At 45.4% G+C, this 10,350-nt stretch overlaps 1 non-coding gene across 1 annotated transcript; it reads left to right on the top strand.

Annotated features, from left to right (window-relative positions):
• The first annotated feature begins 1,870 nt into the window (after positions 1 to 1,870).
• Positions 1,871 to 2,008, top strand: LOC119923595. The gene has a single exon (XR_005448899.1). It is a non-coding gene; the product is annotated as a small nucleolar RNA SNORA7 (small nucleolar RNA).
• Positions 2,009 to 10,350: the final 8,342 nt, after the last annotated feature.

The following is a 10,350-nucleotide window of genomic DNA, read 5'->3' as shown; positions in this document are numbered from 1 at the left end:
GTTTGAATCCCCCAGGGACTGTGTCTAACCTGGTACCCATTGTTTCCAGCCCAGCTGTTACAACAGTGCTTGGCACATAGTAGACTCTAAGTTCACTGTGGGCAGGGAATGTGTCTTTTATATTGTTATGTTGTACTCTCCCAAGTGCATAGTACAGTGTTGTGCACATGGTAAGCGCTCAATAAATACGATTGACTCAGTGACTGGCATAGTCATTGCTTAACAATAACGTAATTACTTTAAATAACTCTTCTCTGGCTGGAGGGCCACATTTGATATCACGAGGAGTCAGATGGTGTTCCCAATACGCAAGAGGTGCTTTCTGTCCTAGGGGAACCGTTTCGACGCTGCGACCCTCCTCAGGGTGGCCTTCGTGTCCTTGAACCTCAGGGTGTTCAGGACGGGGGGCACCATGGTGTAGAACATGGACACCAGCAGGTCCAGCATCGACGGGGAGTCTGACACAGGTTTAAGATAGGCCACCTCACCGGTGTTGGAAATAAATGAAGTGATGACGATGAGATGGGGCAGGTGGGTGGAGAAGGCTTCAGATTGGCTCCCTGCGGACATCATCCTCAGCACGGCCTAGAAGATGTAAACTTAGGACACAACGATGGGCAAGAAACAGACCAAGCTCAAGCTTGCCGAAGGGATCATGGCTACAAATTCCCAAACCTTCCACTTGGAAATCGGAGAGCCTGATGATCTGGGGGATCTCACCGAAGATGTGAAAAGTGTTATCTCACAGGTGGATCACACTGTTCCCTCCCAGGGGAACTGAGAAGGTGGTGGAAGTATGCAGGATGGCAGAAAGGACCCTGCTTAGCCAGGAGGTGACTACCATCTTCTCAAAGGTCCCTCGATCCAAAAGGACATCACAACGCAGGGGGAGACAGATGGCCACATGACATTCGAGGGAGATCGCCTTGAGGATGTAGAGCTCAGCACAAGCAAACACCAGTAAGGAAAATACTTGCAAGATGCACTCCAGGAAGGAAATGGAGCTGCAGTTGGTCCAGGAGTTGAGGATTGACTTGGGGACGGTGACGAAGATGTAGCAGAGGTCAAGATCAGACAGGTGCCTGAGGAAGAAGCACATGGGGTTGTGGAGGTGCCGGTCGAGGGCAGTGAAGGCAACGATCAGGGGATTCCCCGTCAGCACTGCCAGGTAGATCAGGAGGAACAGTGCGGTGTGGCCCAGCTGTAGCTCCTGGACCTCCAAGAACTCCAGGAGGAGGAATTCTGTCACTACTTTGTGATTGGTCATTTCTTTCCTGCCATTTCAAGGGAGAAGGTCCCAACCAGGAGTTCTAAGGAGGAAAGGAGAAATTAAAAATGGCAGATCCTCAGAGCAGTAATTAACCTCTCTGTGGGCAGGAATATGTCTACTTCCTCGGTGGAGCAGAGCCTGACATTTCCTTAAAAATCTCCATGGGTGGAATCTCCAATCTCCTCCGTAGTAGCCTACTCCAATTCTTTATCCCTGGTATACTAAAAAAAAGTCTTCCTTTACAACCCACCAAATCCTCTCCATGCTCTTTCATGGCCCCCGCATTTTGGGTTCTCTTTGCTTGAGAAGCAGCATGATCTAATGGAGAGAGCACAGTACCGGAAGTCAGAGACCCTGGGTTCTCATTCTGGTTCTGCCACATACTTGCTGTGTGACATTGGGCAAGTCACTTAACTTCACTGTTGCCTGAGTTCCCTCATCAGCAAAGCGGGGATTCAATTCTCGTTCTACCCCCTACATAGACGGTAAGCCCCATGTGGGACCTGATTATCTTGTATATATCCCAGCGCTTAGTACAGTGCTTGACTGTACAGAGCATTTGAAGTACCATAATTAATTACATAGAGTAATTAATTGAGACCCCTCTCAGGGTCGCACCTGGAGTGTTTCCAGTACGCTACCAGTCTCGGCTATGGGAGGGAGAGTCAAGAAGAGGCCTACCCATTCTATTCCTATCTTGGGCAGTGGCTAGTGAGTGGAAGGCAATCTGCTACAAGTCAAAACTCCCCTGTGCTGGGAAGAAGCAGTATGGGAGAGAGCTGGGGATGGAGACTCTAGTGTACTGCACGGAAGGAGGCAATGGTTAAACCACTTCCACATTTTTACTAAGAAAACTGTACGGATACACTAACAGAATGATTACAGATGGCGAGAGGGGCGTTCTGTGAGAGATGAGTCCATGGTGTCGCTATGGGTCAGAAGCAACTCGATAGCATAGGACAAGACAAGACAATTAATTGAGTGATTAATTACAATAGATAAGATCTCTGCCCACAAGGAGCTTACTGTCTACAGTATCTCTGTCTTTCTCTCTGTCTCTCTCAATCAATCAATCAATAGTGTTTATTGAGCGTCTACTGTGTGCAGAGCACTGTACTTAGTTTTTAGGAAAGTATTACTTAGGATGGGGAGGGTCCAACCTGATTAATTTGTATCTACCCCAGAGCTTAGTCCAGTGCTTGGTATATAGTAAGAGTTTAACAAACACCATAATTAATATCAGTTCAATAGAGTTGGTAGATGCAATCTCTGTCCACAAGGAGCTTACCGTCTCTCTCTCTCTCCCTCTCCCTCCCTCTTTCTCTGTGACACAAGAGTGTCATCTCTTGTGAGGAGAATTTGGAGAAGGTACCTCACAGAATTGCCTGGAACTGACATAGCCACAACAGTCAATGGATGATGTTTATCTGGCACATACTCTGTACAGATCAATGTCCTAAATGCTTGTGAGATTACAATAGAGTTAGAAGACATTAATCCATTCCTTCAAGGAGCTTACATTCTAGTGCAGGAGATAGACATTAAAATAATCAAAACTAAGAGGAAGCCAGAGAGGATAGAGATGTGTCTATAAGTGCAATGCAGTGTGTGAGAGTAACCATGATCACTGGGGAGGAATTACGGTGGAGAGATGAAAGAACATTCTGGGAAGATCTCTTGAAGGAGATGTGATTCTAGAAAGATCTTGAAGATTCAGAGAGTGGTGGCCTTCCTGAGGTGAAGGTGGAGCGTGTTCCAGGGAGGGGAAAAGCAAGGAATTGATGGTGAGAAAGATAAGAATGAGGCAGGGTGGCATGAGAGGAATGAATTGTGTGAGCTGGGGTATTGTAGGAGAGGAGAGAGCTTAAGGGGAGAGGAAAAGGTTTATTGAGTGCCCTAAAGCCAGTAATCAGGAGTTTCTGCTTGCTTATGATTCCTTGCATTCATGCAGTCAATCAATCAACCAATCAATCAATCTCCAACTTAGACTGGAAGCCCCATGTGGGACAGGGATGGTGTTCAACCTGATAAAACCCCAGTGCTTAGAATAGTGCTCTGCACATTGTGAACACTTAATGAATACCATTGATTGGATGAGAGTTGAGGACCTCCACCAAGCGACCCCCCCGCACCAACTCCTCCAGCCCTTAGGCCTCTACTCCCCACCTTCCAGCCCCGAAATGAACACCCTAGAGGCTCCCCTGTAGTAGAGTTCAGACCCCATCACCACCCCTTTCTCCACCTTCATTTCCCCATTTATAAAATGAGGGCAGGGAGGGGCCCACCCAGGGAGACTCAGTTTGATTATGCTTTGGAGACCATGATGGGCAGACTAGCTTCGTGATCGTTCCCTAGGAGAAGGTGAGATATCTGAGACCTCCGAATTTTGACTTGCTAGCTCTTCAAGTGTCTAGAGGATTCAAAATTTAAAGGGTGAAGCATAATGCTTTATTATCAATATGTCTCTAGAGATAGTCTCCTGGGAGTCCCAAAGAACATAAAATACACATCCGATCAGCTCCAGTGGGCCCTGTAGTGGCAGTACAGACACTTTCCCTGTCCCCTTCTTCTTCCTCTCCCACTCACCTCTCTCCTGACTCCTGTCACTCTGCTTGTCTCTACATTGCTCTCTCACTTCCTCAATTCTCCCTTTCTCTTTCTCCCTCTTCCTCTGTTCATCTCTCTCTTTCTGCTTTTCAGAACAAGATAATTATTATTATTATTATTATCATTACTATGGTATTTATTGAGCACTTACTATGATAGTCATAGTAATCAATCAATGGTATTTATTGAGCACTTACAATGTGCAGAGCACTGTATTAAGTGTTTGGGAAAGTACAGTACAACAGAGTTGATTGACCTGATTCCTGCCCTCAAGGAACTTACAGCTCAGGGGTGAAAGAGGTGGCGGGGGCGGGGGTGCTGGGAGACTAAGGAGAGGGATAAATCATCAGGAAGTAGCGTGGCCCAATGGAAAGAGCACTGGCCTGCGAATCAGAGGAACTGCACTCTAAGCCCGGGCTTTGGAGTAAGAGGTCATGGGTTCAAATCCCGGCTCCGCCAACTGTCAGCTGTGTGACTTTGGGCAAGTCGCTTAACTTCTGTGTGTCTCCCAAATACAGCTTAGTGGGAGACAGAGGACTTTGGTTCTAATCCTCTGTCCCTTTGCTGCTGTGGGTCCTTGGGCAAGTTGTTTAACTTTTCCCCCTCATCCCCCTATCCATCCCCCCATCCTACCTCCTTCCCTTCCCCACAGCACCTGTATATATGTTTGTACATATTTATTACTCTATTTATTTATTTATTTTACTTGTACATATCTATTCTATTTATTTTATTTTGTTAGTATGTTTGGTTTTGTCTCCCCCTTTTAGACTGTGAGCCCACTGTTGGGTAGGGACTGTCTCTATATGTTGCCAATTTGTACTTCCCAAGCGCTTAGTACAGTGCTCTGCACACAGTAAGCGCTCAATAAATGCGATTGATGATGATAATCCTGCTCTGCCACTTGCCTGCTGCGTGACTTGGGTAAGTCACTTCACTTCTTTGTGCCTCAGTTACCTCATCTGCCAAATGGGGATTCAGTACCTGTTTTCCTTCCTACTTAGACTGTGAGCCCCATGGGGGCCCTGATCATCTTGTATTTTCATACAGTGCTTGGCACATAGTAAGCTCTTAACAAATACCACAATTATTATTATCACCATTACTACTAACATCACTACTACTGCCACTACTTCTATCACCACCATTACTACTACTACTGTTGCATTGTCCTTTTCCAAGCATTTAGTACAGTGGGCTGCACAGAAGTGCTCAATAAATGCCATTGATCGATTACTATGACTATCATGACTACTGCTACTGTTACTATTGCTGCAACTATTACTACTATTGTTACTATTATTACAAATACTACTACTATTTCTACTGCTGCTACCATGACTACTACTATTACTACTGCTATTACTACCAATACCACTCCTACTACTACTGGCACTATTACTCCATTACTGTTACCACTATTACTAGTAGGAGTAGTAAAGAAACAGTGTGCCATAGTGGAATAGGTCGGGGTTCTAATCATGTCTCTGCCACTTGTCATCTGTGTAACTTCGGACAAGTCACTTCACTTCAATGGGCCTCAGTTATCTCATCTGTTAAATGGGGAATAAGATTGTGAGCCCCACGTGGGAAAACCTTGTATCTATCCCAGCACTTAGAACAGTGCTTGGCACATAGTAAGCGCTTAACAAATACCATTATTATTATTATTATTACTGTTATTATTATTATTATTATTATTTTTACTACTATTATTATTACTTCTATTAAGGCTACTACTATTACTACTGCTACTACTATGTCAACTACGTCTACAGTTACTACTGATACTACTACCACTACTTCTATTACTATTACTTCTGCTGCTACTACTACTTCTACTAATAATAACTGTGGAATTTGTTAAGCGCTTCCTTTGTGCCAGGCACTGTACTAAGCCCTGGGGTGGTTACAAGCAAATTGGATTGGACACAGCCCCAGTCCCATGTGGGCCTCACAGTCTCAACCCCATTTTACAGATTAAGTAACTGAGGCACAGAGAAGAGAAGTGACTTGCCAAAGACCATACAGCAGACAACGGGTGGATCAGGGATTAGAACCTATGACTTTCTGACTCCCAGGCCAGTACTCTATTACACCAAAATACTCCTCCTCCTCCCCCTTCTCTTCCCCCTTCTCCTCCTCCTCCTCTTTCTACTACTTCTATCACCACCACTACTACTACTACTGCTATTACCACTACTACTACTATTACATCTACTCATGCCCCATCCCATTTTCAGTCACTCTCTGTATTTTGTTCCTCTGACCTTATCATTCTTTGTGGGAACCTAACACATGAAGTTTACCTTCCCTCTAGAAGTCCCACCTACAAGTCCTAGAACTTTGTAGAAGCCAAACAGGGCACAATGTAAAGATGCTTTACCCACTCAAACTTGAAATAATCAAGACCAGTTTGGGTGGAAGGGCCCAGCAGATCTAGCTGGCATTCCTTAATTCATTCAATCTTAGTTATTGAGCACTTAATGTGTGCAGAGCACTGTACTAAGTGCTTGGAAATTACAATTCAGCAACAAAAAGAGACAATCCCTACCCAAAAATGGGCTCACAGTATAAAAGAGGAGAGACAGACAACAAAACAAACAAAAAACCCAGGTAAACAGGAATCCATAGATTCAATATAAATAAATAGAATTATAGATTTATAAACATCATTAATAAAATCAATAGAATAATAAATATCTACATGTATGAACAAGTGCTTTGGGGTGGGAAGTGGGGTAGAGCAGAGGGAGGGAGTCGGGGTTATGGGGAGGGGAGGAGCAGCAGAGGAAAAGGGGGCTCAGACTGGGAAGGCATCCCAAAGGAAGTGAGCTTTCAGTAGGGCTTTGAAGGGGGAGGTTTGCTTGTTTGGCGGAAGTGAGGAAGGAGGGCATTCCAGGCCAGAGGTAGGATGTGGGCCAGGGGTCGATGATGGGACAGGGGAGAACGAAGCACTGTGAGGAGGTTAGTGGCAGAGGAGCAGAGTGTGAGGGCTGGGCTGTAGAAAGAGAGAAGGGAGGTGAGGTAGGAGAGGGCTTCTTGTCTATTGTTTTCTATAATTTCCTCAGATAGCCTCCAGGAATCTGGGCCAGGCTCAGCTAAACCAGAATATATAAGTGGCTGAGAGGTGAGGATGTTTGTTGACGTCAACCTCTGAACAATGTGCTCCCATGAACTTCAGCTCAAAAGTTAGGGAACCACTGAATTAGAATCTAGGGCCTGGAAGGAAGGAAGGAAGGGTATTATCATTTGTATTTCCCAACTGCTTAGTACAGTGCTCTGCACACAGTAAGTGCTCAATAAATACGATTGAATGAATGAATGAATGAATGAATGAATGTGGCTGCTCAGAGCCCCAAATAGCGCCCTGTACATGCTAGTTGCTGATGATGCTTGAGGAGCTGTGTGGCCTAGTGGATAGAACCAGGGCCTGGGAGTCAGAGGACCTGAGTTCTAATCCTGGCTCCTCCACATACCTGATGCATGACCTTGGGCAAGTTGCTTAACTTCTCTATGCCTCAGTTACCTCATCTGCCAAATGGGGACTCAATCCCTGTTCTCCCTCCTACTTAGACTGTGAGTCCAATATGGAACCTGGTCATGTTGTATCTGCCCCATCGCTTATTACAGTGGTTGGTACAAAGGAAGTGTTTAAGAAATACCACTATGATGATTGCTCTCTCCCCCCTTCTAGATTGTGAGCCCTTTGTGGGCAGAGATTTTCTCTGTTGTTGAATTGTACTTTCCAAGCGTTTAGTACAGTACTTTGCACAAAGTAAGCTCTCAATAAATACGATTGAATGAATGAATGAATGAATTGTTATTTTCATTACTCTGTCTGTCACCTCCATTTCCTTCACATCCAGAGCTGTTACACCCCCATATCATCACCTCATTATCAATGGTATTTATTGAGCACTTACTGTGTGCAGAACACTGTACTAAACACTTGGGAGAGTACAGCACAACGGATTTGGTAGATATGTTCCCTGTCCACAGTGAGCTTACAATCTAGAGAGGGAGATAGAAATTGATATAAACAAATAATTTATAATATATAATTCAAAGATATGCACAGAAGTGTTGTGGGGTCGGGAGTGGGGCAGATATTAAATACCAAAACATCACAGATTCAAGTGCATTGGTGATGCAGAAGAGAGAGAGACCCGAGGAAAAGAGGGTTTATTTGGGGGAGATACACTTTTAATATGACTTTGACGGTGGGGAGCGTGGTGGTCTGGTGCATGTGAAGGGGAGGGAGTCCCAAGATAGCTAAAATTGAAGCCCACTTATGCCAAAATGGAACTGGAGGTAAGAACATGAGGGGTTCTGGGGAAGAAGAGATCTTCTTCTTCCACCAATGGCTGGAGAGCAAACTCTTCCTTCCTGAACAGTAGAGGAGAGAACTGAGTTGATGATCTGTGAGAGGAACAGCATGGCCTAGTGGAAAGAACACTGCCCTGGGAATCAGAGACCTGGGTTCTAATTCAGTTTCCATCACATGCCTCCTGTGTAACCTTAGGCAAGCCACTTAACTTCTATGGGCCTTAGTTCGCTCATCTGCAAATGGGTGTTCAAAATTTGTTCTTCTTCCTACTGAGACTTTAAGCCCCATGTGGGATCTGCTTTTCTTGAATCTACCCCAACGCTCAGTTCAGTGCTTGGCACATAGTAAGCACTTAACAAATATTCATGGTTTCAATAATATTTATTGAGCACTTACTGTGTTCAGAGTACTGTACTAAGTGCTTGGGAGAGTACAATACGACAGTGAACAGACACATTCCCCACCCACAAAGAGTTTACAAATATGCACACAAGTGCTGTGGGGCTTAGAAGGGGACGAACAAAGGAAGCAATTTCGGGGCGATGCAGAGGGAGAGGAAAAAGAGGAAAGGAAGGCTTAAAATCAGGGAAGGCCTGCTGAAGGAGATGTGCCTTCAATAAGGCTTTGAAGTGGGAGAGACTAATTGGAGTTTAGAAGGGAGGGCATTCCAGGCCAGAGGAAGGGCATGACAAAGGGTCACCGGTGAGATAGATGAGATAGATGTACAGTGAGAAAGTTGGCATTGGAGGAGAGAAGTTTTTGGGCTGGGTAGTAGTAGAACAGTAGCAAGGTGAGGTAGGAGGGTGCAAGGTAATGGAGTACTTTAAAACCAATGATGAGGAGTTTTTGTTTGATACAGAGGTAGATGGGCAACCATGGAGTTACTTGACGAGTGGAGAAATATGTACTGAACGTTTTTGTAGAAAAATGATCCGGGCAGCAGAGTTAAATATGAATTGGAGTGAGGAGAGACAGGAGGCTGGAAGGTCAGCGAGGAGGATGATGCAGTAATCCAGGTGGGATAGGATGAGTGATTGCATTAAGGTGGTAGAATTTGGGTGGAGAGGAAAGCCTGGATTTTAGCGATGTTGTGAAGGTGGGACTGACAGGATTTCGTGATGGATTGAATAGGTGGGTTGAATGAAAGAGAGGTCAAGGAAAAAAGAAAGTTCTAACATGGTTGAGTTCAGAGGCCAGAATGGCAGTATCTTTCCCGCCTTGAGCACAAGAAAAAGTCACCAGAGAGGGATGGAAGGAATGGCCCCTTGAGGCTGCTTCAGGCAATGCAATTCTATGATTTGATTCCTTGCCCTGTCTAATTGAGCCTCTCGCTTCCTGGATATCTGGGGACCAAAGAAAATGCCAACAAGTCAGCCCCACCTCCCTTCTCTCCATCTCCCCGCTCCAGAAAGCCACCACCCCAGAGAGAGAAGGTTTCTCCTGCATTGTTTATTGGGTCTAATCAGAGTTTTCCTTTTTGCCTTTTCCCCCAGGGCCCCAGTTAACATTCCCTAAAAATTCACCATCAACCCCAATCTGGCCTCACAACTGAGATGCAGAAACCAGGAAAGATCCCTTGCTCTCAGTCCTGCCTCTCCTCGTGATCGAAGAGCTGATTCCTGTATGGCCTTCCATTCCACCATTGCGGTAGGACCTTAATGTCCCGTCTCGGATCTGCAGTTGCTGTGCTCATTCTGCACATGGGGAAACTGTGACCCGCTGCGGGAAGATGCATTGCTAAGGGAAACCGGTGGCGTAGCCAGCTTGGGTACACCATTTCGATTTACCTTACCATGGGCTAAGGATTTTAGGTAGGTTGTTGGTTTTGGGGAGAGGATGAGGTAGATCAGGCGTGGGCAGGGAATGTCAGTCCTTTTACCCAGAGTCCGTTGAAAGTCCAGGCCTCACTGGAGCTGCCCAATAGCTGGACCAGCCACTGTAGGTGTTGAATACCGCTTAATGCCAAAAGATCCTTTCGTGTCTTAATCTGAGCCATTTTCATATTTTTTTTCATTGTTTTTGTCCCGCGGTATCGTTTTAGTGCTTACTACGTGCCAGACACTGTACTAAGCAATGGGGTGATACCAGGTAATTAGGTAGGACACGGTCAATGTCCTACATGGGGTTCACAGCCTTAATTCCC

Source organism: Tachyglossus aculeatus, unplaced genomic scaffold (assembly GCF_015852505.1).
Source record: "Tachyglossus aculeatus isolate mTacAcu1 unplaced genomic scaffold, mTacAcu1.pri scaffold_200_arrow_ctg1, whole genome shotgun sequence".
NCBI lineage: Eukaryota > Metazoa > Chordata > Mammalia > Monotremata > Tachyglossidae > Tachyglossus > Tachyglossus aculeatus.
The sequence above is the reverse complement of the archived record's forward strand: the minus strand, read 5'-3'. Positions and strand labels throughout refer to the sequence as shown.